We start from the raw sequence: 17,329 nt of genomic DNA, 5'->3' as shown, positions 1-17,329 counted from the left end.
GAGATGTGGGCTCATCTAGCAGGTGGGGTTCTTTGGCAGAAGGAAAAGCTTATTGGATTTCTACGCTGCAGTGCTCAGTAGGTACCAGGCTAGTCTAGTAAAGGCTGTAGGTTCAAATTGCACGAGAGTCACTTTAGCATCTGCTCCCACAGAACAGGCCACCCCATGAGTCTGGGAACAAGGAAAGACACAGAGGGCTGGTCACCAGGGCCCACAAGTCTCTGTGTGAGGGGGCTGTGTGCTCACAGATAAGCAAGCCAGTGAAAATGGGGGTGGAGCAAACATACGGCCTCTGGAGGAGATCTTCTGGAAATGCTTATTTTGAAAGAGAACGTCTACACAGCAAATGTGCATTGAAAAACTGAGCTGCTTTTTGGAATGATAATGTCCACATTGATGGGCGCTGTCTTGAATTTCAGTTGTGATTACTGTGGCTGGAGTGGCCACCAGGGCACCTGTGCTATTTCCCAAAGGCCTCTTCTTTGCAAAGAACTCCCCCTTCCGTGTCCACATTTGCCTTTCCCCGAAAACGCTTCTTTAGAAAAATGGCTTCTTCCTCAGAGAAAGAGGTTTGCCGCCATCAGAAAACCCGTCAGTTCTCTTGATTGTCAGTGGCCCCTCTGCCAGCGATCTAATGGGGACGTGCTCAGTGTAGATTTGGAGCCCCAGGAAATGATTTTTAGTGGCTCTGGGGAGGAGTGTGTTTGAAATAGCAGCAGTGGAGCGTCCACACTATGGATATTTCATGTCACTGGCTCAGGGGTTCCGCGCCTCAGTGCGCTGCAGAGAAAGCCCTTGTGTGTTAAAGGGCCTCAGGGAGCTCAGAGCAGGATTCTAGTCCCATTGATCCCCTCAACACTCAATCCCAGCCCCAAGCACCTCCCCCCATATCACTAATCCTGTGTCCTAACTTCTGTACCCTTGCACATCCTCACCTCTGCCCTGATACCCTCACCACTCTCACACGCTCCCCAAATCCCTGCCTTGAGCCTCCCACACTCCAATCCACACTTTAATTTCTTACAGGTACTGTCCTATCACAACCCCTCCCCCAACTTCCTGCCTTGAACCTCCCCCCTGGCCCAAGGGGTGGTGCCCAATAAAACAGTCCCTGTAAGAAATGTGTCACTTTCACCCCTGGGAGCAGCTCAGCCATGCAAAGGGGCTGCCTGGGGCAGGACATTAGCCCTGGAGGGCAGGGGTGGGTGTGGCAGTGACATCACAAGGGCCTTTTGCAGCCCCTCAGCTTATTGGCTAAAGGAGGTTGGGAAGTGATGACCTCACAGAGAGTCCATGACAATGGCCAGGTGGGACAGGCTGCAGGGCAGCGGAAAACTCAGAGACTTTGCTGCAAGGAGTCTCAGAGCCCCCCATGGCTTTGCTGCAGGGAGTCTCCTTCTGGAGAGCTGCCCTTGAGACCAGAGAGAGAATGAGTGTGAGGAGAAGCCTCGTTGGAGCCTTCTCCTTTCCCTCCACTAGCTGACCTAGAAGACAGACGTTCCTGTGGAGAAGGTAAGAGCTTCCAAGAGGGGTCCTATAGCCAGAGTAGGGGAATTAGCTCAAGTGGTAGAGCGCTTCTTTAGCATGCAAGAATCAGTGGGATCAATACCCACATTCTCCATTAATGGGAACAGTCCCTGTTTTTCTTCTCACAGGTAGAGCCAGCCAGGGGGCTAAATGTGTCCAATAGCCCCTCCCTCTTCCTACTTTGTCTCCCCAAAGGCCAGCCATGCTGGGGGAGGAAGCTGCTGGGACTCAGCCTCCCATTGCCTGGCAGTGACAGAAGCAGTGGAGACAGGCCCCAAGGGGCAGAGTTGCCTCCTGGAAAAGTGCCGGCTACACAGGGGAGAGGCAGCGGCTCCCTCCACATGGTCTCTAGCTGGCTCTCTGGGGGTGGGGCCTTGGCTGCTTCCTTGCTGGCCTAACAAGAGAGCTCTTTGCCCTGCCTCCATGATCCTCCTCACAAAGCTGATTGGGTGGCTGAGAATGCCACTCAAGGGCACAATCGCTCAGCTCCCTGGCATGCACTGAGTGATGGAGCAGACTGATGGGAGGTGTCGGTGGAGCAGGTCACCAGCCCGGCCCCTGAGCTCCGCCTGTGCGGGAGGCAGCCAGGCAGAAGTCAGAGCAGGGCAGGACGGGAAAGGGGCGAGTCAGAGAACAGAGACAGGGCAGCAGTAAAGAACATCCACAAACCCAGCCTAACTGCTTGTCTGGCTGCCATGCGAACCACGACTCCATCCACTGCCAGCCCCCAGTGCTTTCCCCACCGGGCTAGTGCTGTGTGTGCCACAGGGCTTCCTGTAGCACTGCCCATGCAGGAGAGGAGAGGGGCAGTTAGAGTCACCTAGCTCTGCCCCTTCTGAGAATGGCAAGTACTGTCTTAGCAGTGAGGGAGAGGTGGGAAGGAGCCTGAAGTAACCTCTTGGATCACAGCTGCTGTAACATGTGGTAATGAGGTGAGGAAAATGACTAGGAAGTGGTCCTGTGAAACTTCAGGCTGGTTTCCCTGACTGGGAATTGAACATAGACCACAGCAGTGAAAGTGCTGGATCCTAAACAGTAGACCACCAGGGACAACTGAAGCAACCTACTTTGTTCACATACACTAGCCTTTCACAGGCCATTTTCTGTCCACTTCAGGATGCAGGGGGCGGAGGGGAGGGTCTATTCTCCCTTGCCCAGAGGGGACAAGAACAGCCAAACAGAACATCAAAGCAACCAGACTGGGCCATGCCAGTTGTCCAACTAGCCCAGGATCCTGTTTCAGGACAGCAGACAATTTCATTCTCCCAAGGGAATCCTCAGTAAAGACAATTATTACATGATCCCTCCCATCGCTCATTCCCAGCTTCTGGAATACACCAGCTAGGGACACCTGCCCTGTCCATCCTGGTTAAATGCCATTCATTGTGGCCCCCGGGCCTTCCAAGGTTGAGTAGCTCTGCATTAAGGATTCTTATTAATGTCAAGAATGTCAAGCAATGTAAAGTCAGAGTGTGATGGAAGTGGAAAGGAAAATATTGCCAATAGAAAGAAATTTCACCAAGGGGGCACTTGGATTTGAACCAAGGAACCACTTGATCTGCAGTCAAACACTCTGCCACTGAGCTACACCCCCATGAAAACAAGCATCTGCAACCAGTCTTGGGAACTGGGCAGGGAACACGAGGCTTTCATGTAACACATATCTCAGATGGGATGGACCCTCACTGACCCCAGATTGTGACTGGTCCTAACAAGGGATTTGCCCTGAAAGCAGCGGAGATGCGGCAGGACAGAGAGTCCTGAGCAATGAAGGGGATGGAGAGAAGCCAGGAGAACAGAGGCCAACCTGAGAGCTGAGAGACTCAGGCGCCACTTTGGGTCTCAGCTGTAGGTACCATGGTGTAAGGAGCATTGCGGGAATAAAAGTTGGGGCAGCAGGAAAGGGGCTGGCCCCTCAGAACCAAGGAGCCGGTGGAAGAAGATGGGAGTGAATCCTGATACTTCTCATGCACAAAGGTAGCACTTTTCCAATGGAGCTAATTCTGCCCCACCTGCAACCTGTCTCCAGTGCTCCAGCCACTGCCTGGCCCAGGAGAGCTGGAGTCCAGCAGCTCTCTGCCCCAACGTGGCTGGCTTTTGGGGAGAGCAAGTACAAAGCAGAGGGAGAGGGGGGCTACTGGAGCCACTTAGCCCCCTGGCTGGCTCTGCCGATAAAAAGAAGAATTGGGATTTCTTCCTTAATTGGAGAATGCAGACACCAATCCCATTACCACTCACATGCATAGAAAGCGCTCTACCACTTGAGCTGATTCCTCTGCTATACCAGAAGGGGCCTTCTTGGAGGCACTTCCCTTCTCCACAGAGACGTCTGTCTTCTAGGTCAGTTAGTCATGGGAAAGGAGAAGGCTCCAAAAATGCCTCAAGGGCAACTCTCAAGGAGACTCCCTGCAGCAATGGGGGGTGGGGTCTCTGAGATGGCCCCTGCCCTGTAGCCTGTCCCACCTGGCCATTGTCATGGACTCTCTGTGAGGTCACCGCCTCCCAACCTCCGTTAGCCAATAAGCTATGGGGATGCAAAAGGCCCTTGTAATGTCTCTGCCACACCCACCCCTGCCCTCCAGGGCTAATGTCCTGCCCCAGGCAGCCCCTTTGCATGGCTGAGCTGCTCCCAGGGGTGAAAGTGACACATTTCTTACAGGGACTGTTCTATTGGGCACCACCCCTTGGGCGGGGGGAGGCAGGGAGTTACAGGCACATCGCTTGCTCCCAGAGCACTGGGACGACCATAGAGCAGGACTCAGTGGCCAGTTTGCGGTACCCAGGGGTTCAGAGTGGGAGTCAGAGCCCTGTCTTGCTAGTGCCTGTCACAGCAACCTTTTCACCAGTTCCAGCCTTGTGGTTTCCTTCTTCCCAACGTTCCTCTCCAATCAGCCTTTTCCTGAACCAGCAGTTTCGTGGGTGATCAGGGGAGGCCTCTTCTGTGTCCCAGAAGGACATAGGAAAATGTGAGCAAAGACTACAACAAGGCATCAAGGGGAGTTGAATCCAGGATTTCCCATATATGAGGAAGGTGTTTTAGCCAGATGAGCCATGGTGCCCTACTTAGCTAGCTTTATATCCACATCCAGGGAATCGGTCCCATTTTTCGGATCACTTTCCAAAAAAATGGGCATGTTTTTTCAGAAGGCCCGTATTCCTCATTTTATTAGGAATAAGGGCTCTTCCGAAAGAGGAGGTTTTCCCCACCTTTGGGCCCGTGTAGATGGGCCAAATGTCGGAAAAGCCTCTTCTGAAAAAAGAAAAGTGTCTCTAAAACTGTTCGAATTTATGGTTGCAGATAACATCTTTAAATTCCAAAGTGCAGCCATTCCCCATTTCCCTCCAGCCTTCCAGGGTCTCAAGGCCTGTGCAGCCCAAGAAATGTGATTGGAAACTGGTACCCAGAATCTTATTGTCAATTGAGTGCAGGGCTCTGAAAACATGGACTCAAGGCAACCAGCTTGTGCTAAGGGTGGGCTCTAGGGAAAAGGCTCTTCTTCAAGCCAGAGTCAAAGCAGCAACCTAACAATGACTTACCAAGCACACACTACACCTTTCCACACGACCAGCTGAGCTAGTCAAGGTGTGTTGAGTCAATTTCCCTCAGCCTAGAGCCAGCGCAGGGAGTAGAACAGGTTTCTTCACCTTTCTCAGAAGCAGGGAACACACATTCTCTGAGGCCCAGTCCTGAGACTCCCTCCCTTTAGCGCCAGGGAGCACTAGGCAGAGCCTGGCAGCTGCTGGGAACAGACGTGAAAACATCAGCAAGAAACACAAACTCAGCCCCCTGCATCTCTAGCCAGGCTGGTAGGTTCCATGGCCGCAGCACATCCCAGCCTCCTGCTGAGCCAGCCAGACAAGACACCAAGCACCACTGGGCATTAGACACCCACCAGGAGGCACGAAATTCTCTTTTCACCATCCTGAGGACAAGGAGGCTAAAGCACATGGAATGGGAGGGTTTTGCAGCAACCAGCCAACAAAGGTCCCAATGAAATTTGAACTCAGATTGCAGGATTCAGAGTTCTGAATGCTGCCCCTACACCATGGGACCAACAGCAAGCCCTTAATGTGGAGAAGCCCAGGGGCAAACTGGAGTTAGGGGAAGCAGGAGGGAGGAAGAGCCCCGTCTACACAGCTACTTTTTGTGCAAAAATGGACCCTAATTAATTATGCAACTAAAGCATGGCAATATCCTAATCAGCGCTTCATTTCCATACGCTTTTGTGGAAGAGAGGTGCAGTATAGAGATAGCCTAGGACCTAGGTGGTAGAGAGCCATGGAGTGACATAGACTCAGGACAAATCCCTGGGCTGCAATCCTTATTTGCACCAATTAAAAATAATACACCAGTTCAGACGTGATTTCTAAGCCCTCACACAAGGAAAATAATAAAACCGGATGGACTCTCTAGACTACTCCCTACTTGCACGTCAAGATATCTATTTCTAGTACTGCGTGGCCTAATGGATAAGGCATTTGACTTTGGATCAGAAGATTGAGGGGGTCGTCCCCCTTCACAGTAGTATTTTGTGTGCTTGGGATCCTGCTACCTTGTGCCTGTAACAATATGGTTTTTCTATAGTCCTCTTGCAAGGCTTGTAACTATTTGGTGAGCCTAAACTAAACTAAACCTTCTTCTGTAGCCAGACTGAAGAGCGGCAGCAATGAGCTGTAAAGTATAGAGTCACATTCAATCTAAATGATATTTAAATAGCGTCACACTAGACCGTGAGGAGGGGGTCCGATCCTAATGACACCCACTGTCACCAAGTAAGAAACAGATCTCAGGATGGGTAGAGAAAACTTAGTTAACAGCATTTTGTCTGGCAAAAAACTGCTTATCGATAGTTGTGTTTGTGCAATCGGCATTCTATGATTCTTGTCCTCACTTTCCTATTGTTTGTCTGTATGATCGCTTTCTGGATTGTAACTGTTTCTGTCTGCTGTATAATTAATTTTGGTGGGGGAAAATCAAAGGTGGTGGAGTATGATTGGTTAGGTAAATCATAATAGTATGTTAGCTTTGGTTAGTAAAATCATATTAAAAGAATTCGTTAAGCAGGACTCAATTTTCACTCTATAAACTGGGGTCCAAGAAGGAGACCAGGGAGAAGAAGGAAAAGAGGAAAAGAGAAGAGGAAGAAGGAGGAAAAGGGAAAGGAAGGAAGAAAGACCTGGAAGCAGAACTCACCTCCAAGCCAGCCTCAGACCAGAGTTTCTAGGACTCTCTGCATGACCGTTGAAATGGTTTGCTGTGTGAATTCTGTGGGTCAGGTGATGTCAGGCCTGGGCACTGAGATTATTTTCCAGTTTCCCGGGCGTGCTTTTTCTCATAACTGTGATGGCCAATTGGTTAAGGCGTTGGACTAGAACTCCAATAGGGTTTCCCTGTGCAGGTTCAAATCCTGCTCACAGCGAGGCCTGAGTTTTGGCCACACCCCTTCCTAGGGCAACATGGTACCCAAACTCTGAGAAAAACATGCCTGTCCCATCAGAAGGGGCACCTGCAGAAGGCAACAGAGGCTACAAAAGCAGGAGAGAACATGGATTGCAGGGTCTTGCCTAACAATAGGAAAACCAGTCTGGCTTTCAGCAGAGCCACCTCCCCATGGACACTGCCAGGGGGCCAAGCAGCTCCAGTGGCCACTTGCTCTCCCCAAAAGCCGGCCCTGGTTGGGGAGAAAGATGCTGGGCACAGCAGCCTCCCTTCACCTGGCAGAAGTGATGGAGACAGGCCCAGGGGGCCATGGAGTTCATGTGGGGAACAGAGACTGGGCAGCACAAAAGAACACCCGTGAATGTCAGTGAGAGGCAGAGGTGGCAAAGTGGCAGCAGCATATTTCACCGTAAGAGACCTACAGCTGGTGTCTTGCTCTCCTGCCGTCCCTCCATCAGCTTCATCTCAGGACTCTCCATCCTGCCCCAGCTCTGCTGCTTTCAGGGCAAATCCCTTGTTAGGACCAGTCACAATCTGGCGAACAGTGAGGATCTGTCCTACCTGATGTGTGTGGGCTACAAAAGCCTCTTGTTCCCTTCTCAGCTCCTAACAGTGCAAACATCAGGGAGTGTAGCTCAGTGGTAGAGTGTTTGACTACAAATTATATGAGCGTTACTTCAAATCCAACTGACCATTCAATGGAAACATTTATTTCTCCAATTCCATTGCATTCTAGGTTTCTATTTTTTGGATTCTTTAAATCAGGGGTCTCCAAACTACGGCCCGCGGGCCGGATGCGGCCCGCGAGGCCCTCTCATCCGGCCCGTGGAGACTGTGACGGGGAAGAAACTCCCCGCACTAACAGCCCCTCCCCTGGAGAAGCGCCGAGCGGCGCAGCGCCGCGGAGCTGGGGCGGGGAAGAAACTCCCCACACTGTCAGCCCCTCCCCCGGAGAAGCGCCGAGCGGCGCAGCGCAGCGGAGCCCAGGGGAAAGCCCACGGGGAGGGGAGCGAGGGCGCACAGCCGCAGGCGCGGCAGGCGAGGAAGGCGGCAGGACCCAGGAGGAGAAGGGGCAGGGACGCCAGGGTAAGCGGCACGCCCCGTGCGTGCCGGCTCAAAAGGGGGAGGGGCCGGAAGGACAGGGGCGGCCGGCACTCACTTTCTTTTGGGCAGGCAGCCAGGAGAGGGAAGCCGGAGGAGCCAGCGGGACGGAGGAGGGACTCTGGACCCGCGCAGCCCTTGCCCTGGGCAGCGAGACTCGCCCTGCCGGGGGTGCGGGGGATCGGAGCCGCCAACGGACGGCCACACGCCCTGCAGACCGACGGCCGAGCCCGGGCTCTGCGCGTCCCTCACAGCAAAAGGGGTTGGGACTTGGCGTGGACAATTGCTCCCTATTGGCCAGTGCGTTCTTATCCTATTGGCTAGCTCTCTCATGAGGTCACTAGTGGGCTGGGCTCTATTTTGGCATCCAGGAAACAATTTCACCATTCACACTAATACAGGTGTTCATGTGTAGTGTATCAATGTGTTATTAAATAATAACTGAATAAAATAATATTAAATAAATAATTAAAAACAACATCCATGTTTTGATTGTTTTTTATTTGGACCTCAAGTGTGTAGTCGGCCCCCGAACTGCTGTTTGATAGTTAATGCGGCCCTCGGGCTGAAAAGTTTGGAGACCCCTGCTTTAAATGAATGAATACTACCCCTTACTGCTCTCCTGTGCCAATGCACATAAACGAGGCAAACCCGTCCCTCGGCTGGAGCCAGCTCAAACCCGCTGTGGGTCTGGTTTCTGTTTCCATCCATTCAACAAGGGTGTGATTTGGAAGCCCAATGGCAGGTCCCTGGTCTCCATGGGCTGTGCTGTGCAGAAGAACAAGAACCACACCCAGCTGGGGAGGAACGGCCTAGTGTGTATTGCAATTGGTGGAGGAGTTGCCCAAATCTACCGGAGATGGGCAGGAGCCTGTTACAAACATACAGTAAACACCGTTATCACACTGCCTGGTGCACATTCCTACCTTCCTTTGTGCACACAACATACATGGGGCTCTAATTACTGGCCACCTGCCTTTCACACAGATCATTGATCCTTGTGACTTTCAGGTGCATTCATACGGCAGCTGTTTAAACATAATGTGCTTCTATTGCATGATCAGCACCAGAATCTCCACCTATGTCTACCCTACGAATTTTCTCAGCAAAAAAGGTGCTAATGAGAGGCTCATTTGCATGAGTCATGATCTTATTTGCATATTTTCTAGCAAACTGATTTTGCACTGGGGTAGTTGTGCAAAAACAAGCAGCATGGAAGTTTTCTTTTTGTGCAAAACCCCCTTTTTCTGCAAGATCAGGATACCTCTTTTGGGGGGGCATAAGAATCTTGTGAAAAATGGGGGCTTTGTGCAAAAAAAATGTTCACACTGCTTGTTTTTGCACAACAATCCCCATTGGAAGAAAATCTACAAACGAGATCGTGACTCGTGCAATTGAGTCCCTCATTAACATATTTTTTAAGGAGAAAACTTCTAGTGTAGATGTAGCCTCTGTGAGTCACCAGCAGTGGGGCTGTTAGTGTCGGCATCTAACTAATTGCACCATTAGGCCATGTCTTCACTCAGGTGGAGGTCTAGCTAAGCCTCACTAAATCAAACCCCTAGGGCACCTCCTGCTCTTTGCTACTATCCTACTCCCACTGTGAGGGCACCACCAAGCTCAGCTGAAGGTAAAACCAACTCCAGATACATGTTGAAGAATGGTGGGAAGAAAAAACACATTGACCTGGCAACAAGGCACCACTGGGAGTTGAACCCAGGATCTCCTGCTTACAAAGCAGCTGCTTTAGCCAACTAAGCCATGGTGCCCTCCTTGAAAGCAACCCTAAAACTGTTCTACTTTGTGGTGCCAGACACCCCCTTCCCATTCCACAGTGCAGCCGTTCCCCATTCCCCTCCAGCTCTTACCATGACTCAAGGCCTGCGCAGCCCAAGACATTTGACTGGCAGCTGGTACCCAAAACCTTTTTGTCAATTGTAGCACCAGGCCCCAAAGGGACAGACCCAAGGCAGCCGCCTGGTCCTAAGGCCGGGCCTGCAGCCAGGGGGAGGGAGAAGAATCTCTCCTTTCAGCTGGAGTTGAATCAGCCACCTAAGGGCACTTGCCGAGCACTCGCTACAGGCCTCTGCTCTGCCAGCTGAGCTATGGAAGGTGCCTGGGGCAGGCTGCATTGCCCAGGTCGGCCCTTCCATGAGTGCTAGGGCAAGAGCCCCCCGAAGGGGACGGCCTCCCAGGGGAGGGGCAGAGGAACCCAGCAGCACAGGGGTGTCACAGGCGCTTCACCCGCAGAAGGACCCTTGAGTGACACCAGGCAGAAACGCCGCGTCTCGCTCCCTGCAGCTCCCCTTGCTGCCCTGGCAGGCGCTGCCCCTTCTCCCACCGGCCTGGGCCTGGCCTCCCTCCCCCGCCCGGCACCACAGAAAGCCCCTTGGCGTGAGCCTGGGCAAGCTTAGGCCCTGGGCTCTGGGGCCAGCCCCCCTGTGGGTCAGAGCCCCCTATCCACAGTGCTACTCCAGGGGGCCAAGTTCCAGGGCCTCCTAATCCCAGGGCCTGGGAGGCTGGAGGCCTTTGCCCTGGAGCCTCAGAGCTCCCTCAGTGCCACGTGTCAGGAGGGGGAATCTCCCGCAGGGCCGGTGCGATGTAGGAACCTCTCCCAGGGCAGTGCCCCCAGCCCAGTCCCTGCCCCTTGCGGGGGCAGGTAAGAGATACCCCCTCCCCTCCCCCAGAGAGCAGCCCCCTGGGCTGTAGGGGGAGGATCTGGCCCAGGGCTGCTCCCAGCAGAGGTGGCTTCGATCCCAGCCTGGGTCCAGGGAAACTGCTCCCAGCACGTGCGAGGTTGGGGGAGCGAACAGATCAGTATTTGCAGATATCTACACTTATTTGCATAATGCATATGTAGATATTTCAGGGCTCGGCAATTAGGGCAATCTCTCTGCCCGTGAGTAGATTTTAGCCCGGTGCGGCGCTCAGTGCAGTCTGCGCATGCGCAGTGATATTTAAATAAAATGTTACTGGTCTGGCAAAGGTTTGTGAATGGGTTTGTCTGTCCATGGTGTAAACACAAAGGCTGGAAACACTGGCCTGATCCCTGGGGGCTGGCCGAATGCAAGGCAGGGAAAACACTGGGTGAAGGGGGGGGGGGATATTTTCCCCTCCAGGCCTTTGTCCCTCTGAATTCCTGGGGACGTTAGGTTTTGTCTTGTTTGGTTTCCCTTTTCCCTGCTTCCCTCCTCGCTGTGAGGAGGGGTCAGCTCTCGCCCTCGCGGTGGGAAGCCCTGGTACAGAGATCGGATGGGCAGATGCTCTGAGAGCGAGTCCCTGGGCTGTTTGGGGAGAGAACTTTCTCATGTGTGCTTTTTCCAGCAGCACCATGATGGCCGAGTGATTAAGGTGTTGGACTTAAAGTTCCGATGGATGTTTATCTGTGTGGGTTCAAACCCCACTCCTGGTAACTTCCCTTCTTTGGAGAGACATTGATTGGGATGGTGTTTAGCCCTGCTGTGAGACAGGGCCCTGGACTTTGTCTCCAAAGGTCCTGTGGGCTATATCTGCACTGGTGGGTTCTTGTGCAAGATCACATCCATGCTGCTGTGTTTCTGTGCAAGAGCATCCATGGCAGTGTGGACACTCTCTTGTGCAAGAAACCCCTGTCCTGAGCTCTTGTGCAAGAAGACTTACACCTGCTAGAAAAGAGAAGAGCTCTTGTGCAAGAAGCCCTTTCTTACTACACTTTACTATAAAACTTCTTGCACAAGAGCGAGTGGGCAGTGTGGCCCTTCTTGTGCAATAACCTACCAGTGTAGACACAGCCCACCAGTGTAGACACAGTGTTCCAGTTCTAGTCCCAGTTCTGATTGGCTGAGCAGCGGCCAGTCACAGGGAGGAGACTCAGGACTTTGTTGTTCTCCTTAAGTCCCAGCAAATGAGCCAGAACCAATCGACTGCTCAGGGAATTGTTCTGCTTCTCGCCAGTGCTTGTCTCTGAGCAGCTCCTGAGTCTCTCTGTGTCCCGGTGCTTCTAACCCACTGGCTGAGCCATCCCTAGGCTGGGCTGTGGGGCTGTAGCTCCTTTGAGACACTTTATTCTGATCAGTCAGGATGTAAACTCCACATTAAGGGGCAGTTTCAGCATCAGGCTTCTGGGTCCTGTTCTTCAATCCTCACGCCACTCAGCCTCCCACCCCCAGCCTCTTCCAGCACAGCCTGCCCCACCCTCCCCCCCACAGGGCCTCCACAGGGGCCTCTGTCCCAGGGAGAATGGGGAGCTGCTACCCCCGGCACCCACCCACCCTGCTGCTGCTCCCACCAGAGCAGAGGATTCACCCGGTATCCCCGTTCTGTTCTGAAATTTGATTTGTCCTTTTCATATGTGTTCGGTTTTTCTAAGTGTATCCTTTGCTATATATGGTTGTGACAATTTTCTTCCACTATTTGATCTGAGGAAGTGGGTCTGGCCCACGAAAGCTCATCATCTAATAAACCATCTTGTTAGTCTTTAAAGTGCTACATAGTCCTGTATTTTGTTGCAGCTTAAAAGTCCAACATGCTTTCCATTGCACCACGGAGCCTGATATCTCCACTCTCTGCTTTGCAGCATGGCGATTGCTGGTGGCAAAGAAAGGGGAGCCAGGTCGGTCTCTTTTGGGAGAGCAGGTAGGAAGAGGGAGGGGGCCACTGAGCCCCTGACAGTGAAAATAAGGAATAAGATCTGAGCTGCAGTTGGAGAATGTGGGCATCGATCCCACTGCCTCTCGCATACTAAGCAAGCGCTCTACCACTTGAGCTAACTCCCCTGCTGCATTTACAGAGGCCTTCTTGGAGGCTCTTTCCTTCTCCACGGCGACGTCTGTCATCTACGTCAGTTAGTCGTGGGAAAGGAAAAGGCTCCGAAAAGGCCTCAAGGGCAACTCTCAAGGAGACTCCCTGCAGCAAAGCCATGGGGGGGCTCTGAGATGGCCCCTGCCCTGCAGCCTGTCCCACCTGGCCATTGTCATGGACTCTCTGTGAGGTCACCACCTCCCAACCTCCTTTAGCCAATAAGCTGAGGGGCTGCAAAAGGCCCTTGTGATGTCACTGCCACACCCACCCCTGCCCTCCAGGGCTAATGTCCTGCCCCAGGCAGCCCCTTTGCATGGCTGAGCTGCTCCCAGGGGTGAAAGTGACACATTTCTCACAGGGAGTCCTGGGAGATGAAGCAGCTGGAGGGAGCCAGGAGAGCAGAGGCCAGCCTGAGAGCTGAGAGTCAGAGGTGCCCACTGCACTGTCACACCACAGGTCCCATGGTGTAAGGGGCAGCACTCAGGACTCTGAATCCTGCAATCTGAGTTCAAATCTCAGTGGGACCTACTAAGACTCAGGAGGTTGTTACAAGGTTCAGGTGTTTTGGTTTCTATCACCTGAGGTTCAATAAAGAGAGTTTTGTTCCTCTTGCTGGGTGTCTGAGGCCACTGGAGCTCCATCTCCAGACTGAGCAGGCAGGCGGGAAGGGCCTGATGCCATCACAGCTGCAGGGCAGGTCACCCACCTGGCCCCTGAGCTCAGCCCGTGCTGGAGGCAGCCAGACAGTGTGAGCGGGCCAGAGGGAGGATTGGGGGAAGGGCCCTGAGTCCTGGCTCCCAGCCACGCACCTTGGCAGAAAGACCAACGGCCCCTGCACAAAGTGCATTGTGGGAATAAGAGTTGGGGCAGCAGGAAAGGGGCCGGCCCCTCAGTACCAGGGCACGGGCAGGAGATGACGGGAGTGAATCCTGCTACCTCTGCCATGGCTTGGCCCAGGAGGGCTGGGGTCTTGCAGCTTTTCACCCCAGCTTTGTGGGAGGCCAAGTAGGAAGGGGCCTCTGGAGGTTCATAGCCCCCTGGCCTGCTGTGTCTGTGAAAAGGGGGGAAGAGGACACATACCTCTCACTGGGGAACAGGGCGCATGGATCCCACTCGTTCCTGCAGAAAATGAAACAGGCTGAGCATTTTGCAGAGAACAGGCCAGAGCCCTTCTCCTGTCCCTGGAGAGATGGAAATGGGGCCGTTCCTTGTGGGGAAAGAAGTGGGTGTGTCGGGAGTGGGGATCGAGTTCAAACCTCTCCACAGACCAGAACCCCACATTAGGGGCAAGAAAGAGCCTTGAGTCAGGCAGTGGAGAACACTTGGCTCCTGTTATGCTGTGACGGGATAGTAGGAAATGTTTCACAGAGAGCCTGGCTAGCTTAGTTGGTAGAGCATGAGACTCTTAATCTCAGGGTCATGGGTTCAAGCCCCATGCTGGGCAGTGCCCTTCCTTAACTCCCTTTCTCAGCCTGTGAGCAATTGGCTCTCAGTTTTCATCAGGGTTTTAGAAAGAAAAAGTCTAGTCTTGGGGTCCAGCTTTAGTAGAACCAGAGAGAGAACCAACTGCAATTTCCATCTTCTGAGGGGAAGGGAAGAGGATTTTCTTCTCCTCAGTTCTAGCCACATCAGCCCAGGGGGAGAAAAAATAACCCTCCGCCCGCTGATTGTCCCCCGTCAGCTTCTGGCGCAAGAGCCTCCTCCACAACAATGGTGGCTCATTAGATATGCAAATGAGGCTCACCCTCTCCCTTGGCCACTTGCCGCTGCTCCTACCGACCGCCCGCCAGCCACTCCCTCCAGCCACCCCATCTATGCTGCTGTGGGTGCCAGTGTCTCACCACACTGTGAAATCAGACCAGAGATGGACACTGTCAGTCAACACTCATATCGGAAACGCTCCTCTGGATGCTGGGCCCACCAGAGCCGTGTGCCGCTGCCATCTGCCTGCTCCGTGGACGTCTTCCCATTGCAGAGCGCGCGCCGAGTCAGACTGTGACTAGACAGCCCCTTTCTGGGCTCCCAGGGACTACGTCTACACTGCAGGCTTCTTGCTCAAGAATGGCCGTTCTTGTGCATAAACTTGAGGAACATCTACACTGTGCGTGCGTTCTTGTGCAAGTAAATTTACAGCAAAATGAAGGAAAAGGGCTTCTTGGGCAAGAGTTATTCCTCTCCCCATGAGGAATAAACCCTCTTGTGCAAGAGCTCTTGCACAAGAAGGTAGTATGAATGGGCAACCGGGTTTTTTTGTGCAAGAAATCCCTATGGCTAAAATGGCCATCAGAGCTTTCCAGCACAAGAGAGTGTGCACACTGCCACGGACATTCTTGCACAAAAGCACATGGCAGTGTGGACGTGCTCTTGCACAAGACATTTTGCACAGGAACTCTTGCACAAAACAGTTCTTGTGTAAGAAGCCTGCAGTGTAGATGTAGTCAAGGGTTGTTTGGGTTTGTTACGAGCACTGAGCTTTGTACAACAGCCCAGGGAACATTGTGAAAAGCCAAAACCTTCCTACCCTGGGTGTCCCTGGCCAGCTAGCGAGTGGCACAAAGGTTCCTGGCAGTGATGGCTTTGGGTAATTGGTAACAAAGCCCAACAGCTCAGATGAGGTGGCCAAGTGGTTAAGGCGATGGACTGCTAATCCATTGTGCTCTGCATGCATGGGTTCAAATCCCATCCTCATTGGGTGTTTGCAGCCCTTCCTCTTGCTTCTCCCAGGTCTCTCTTCAGTTCAGTGCCAGCCCCTCCCACTACAGCCTGGGGAAAGGGGAAATCTCCACAGAGACACTCCCAGATGGGACCCTCAATCCCTTCTGCCCTCAAGGGGAAACCTCACAAAGGAGATTCCAGGCAGCCAGGCCATGGGGGTCTCTGAGATGCCCCAGCCCTGCAGCCTGTCCCACCTGGCTGTTGCCGTGGACCCTCTGTGAGGTCACTGTCTCCCAGCCAATGAGCTGAGGAGCTTGAAAAGTTCCTTGTGATGTCACTGCTGCCTTGCAGGCTCATGTCCTGCCCCTGGCCAGCCCCTTGGCATGTGTGAGCTGCTCCCCCTCTGCCCCTGTCACTCAGGGCTGGTACTGGGGCTCACACAGGGAACATCAGAGGCTGCTCAGGGTGCCACGTGCCCCCAAGGGCACCTTTTAAATGTCAGGGCAAGCCAGGATCTATCCCGTCCCTTCCCCAAAACCCCACCCCTTTGCTGAGCCCCTGCCCGCCCCAAACCTTTCCATGGACTCTTGGTTACTAATGGACACTCGCCACTAATGACATAATCACACCCCAGCCATTTTGCTAGGGCTGCAGCTGGGGAGAAAATTTTAACTTAAATCATTAAATGATTAAACGTTTGAACTGTCTCATGTTAGTTGATCAAACTTCATTTTAAATAAAGGAAAAACATTACGGCCAGCACAAAAGGTTTCGATGCCACACCCCTAGAGCAGAGGATTCACCCGGTACAAGTAAGTGCCTCTGTCCCCCCTGACCCTGGCTGCTGGGTTCCCTCCTGTTTAGCTGCCTGGCCCCAGGTAAGGTCACATGAGACTGCTCATATCACCCCCTCAGCACGGAGCCCTGGGCAGCCGCCCTGCTCGCTCAGGTCTCAGGCTGGCACGGCCTGCAGGGATACTGGGTTTGAATGACAAGGTGTTGGAGCAGCTATTAAAAGGCTTCTTCCTTGGCAGGGGCATTGTGCTTGTGGATTGGCTGTTTTTTGGATGCCTGGTGCTTGCACATGCAGCTGGGCTTTAGCAAATCAGAATGATGCGAGTCGTGAGTAACCCAGCACCTCTGGACATGGGAGTGGAGTAAAAAGTACAATATTGTCTAAAAAAAATAAAATAATTTGAATAAAAATCAAAGTGTGACAAAAATAAATTACTTGAGTAAAGTACAAATACCTAAAAAAGGTTTTGAGTAATGTGATCAAGTAATTCTACTTTATTACTTTCTACCTCTGCCCGGCACGCAGGGGTTCTTGGCCCCTTGCTGGTCTGAGAACTGGCGGTTTGTTACCACTGACTTAGAGGAGCCCCAGGAACTGCAGTTTCAGGAAGAAACAGCAGGGCTGTGTCTACTCTGGTACCCTTTTCCGGAAAAGGGATGCAGATTAGCCAAGTCAGAATTGCAAATGCAGCGGGGATTTAAATTTTCCTGATTTTAAGAGGAATAAGGGATCTTCTGGAAAAGGCTTTATTTTCTGAAAGATCCCGTCTAGACTGGCGCTTTTTTCCGGCAAAGCCCCGAGCTGGAAAAAAGCAGCAGCCATGTTCATGCAAATGCAGCGGGGAAAATTTAAATCCCCGCTGCATTTGCAATTCTGACTTGGCTCATCTGCATCCCTTTTCCGGAAAAGGGTGCCAGTATAGACGTAGCCCAGGAGATTTTGATTGGCTGCCAGGTGCTCCACATGCTAATCAGGAGGCATGTTTCTGTAAACAGGGACATGGAGCATATTCTAGTATGCAGATTTCTAAA

General features: G+C 52.7%; 6 non-coding genes across 6 annotated transcripts; 3 read left to right on the top strand and 3 right to left on the bottom strand.

Annotated features, from left to right (window-relative positions):
- Positions 1 to 3,048: 3,048 nt before the first annotated feature.
- Positions 3,049 to 3,121, bottom strand: TRNAC-GCA (transfer RNA cysteine (anticodon GCA)). The gene has a single exon. It is a non-coding gene; the product is annotated as a tRNA-Cys (tRNA).
- Positions 3,122 to 9,763: 6,642 nt separating this feature from the next.
- Positions 9,764 to 9,837, bottom strand: TRNAT-UGU (transfer RNA threonine (anticodon UGU)). Its single transcript has one exon. It is a non-coding gene; the product is annotated as a tRNA-Thr (tRNA).
- Positions 9,838 to 12,749: 2,912 nt separating this feature from the next.
- On the bottom strand, positions 12,750 to 12,822 carry TRNAT-AGU (transfer RNA threonine (anticodon AGU)). Its single transcript has one exon. It is a non-coding gene; the product is annotated as a tRNA-Thr (tRNA).
- Positions 12,823 to 13,302: 480 nt separating this feature from the next.
- TRNAQ-CUG (transfer RNA glutamine (anticodon CUG)) lies at positions 13,303 to 13,374 on the top strand. The gene has a single exon. It is a non-coding gene; the product is annotated as a tRNA-Gln (tRNA).
- Positions 13,375 to 14,218: 844 nt separating this feature from the next.
- TRNAK-CUU (transfer RNA lysine (anticodon CUU)) lies at positions 14,219 to 14,291 on the top strand. The gene has a single exon. It is a non-coding gene; the product is annotated as a tRNA-Lys (tRNA).
- Positions 14,292 to 15,456: 1,165 nt separating this feature from the next.
- On the top strand, positions 15,457 to 15,538 carry TRNAS-GCU (transfer RNA serine (anticodon GCU)). Its single transcript has one exon. It is a non-coding gene; the product is annotated as a tRNA-Ser (tRNA).
- Positions 15,539 to 17,329: the final 1,791 nt, after the last annotated feature.

Source organism: Pelodiscus sinensis, chromosome 19 (genome assembly GCF_052426305.1).
Source record: "Pelodiscus sinensis isolate ZL-2025 chromosome 19, ASM5242630v1, whole genome shotgun sequence".
In the NCBI taxonomy this organism is placed as follows: domain Eukaryota; kingdom Metazoa; phylum Chordata; order Testudines; family Trionychidae; genus Pelodiscus; species Pelodiscus sinensis.
The sequence above is the reverse complement of the archived record's forward strand: the minus strand, read 5'-3'. Positions and strand labels throughout refer to the sequence as shown.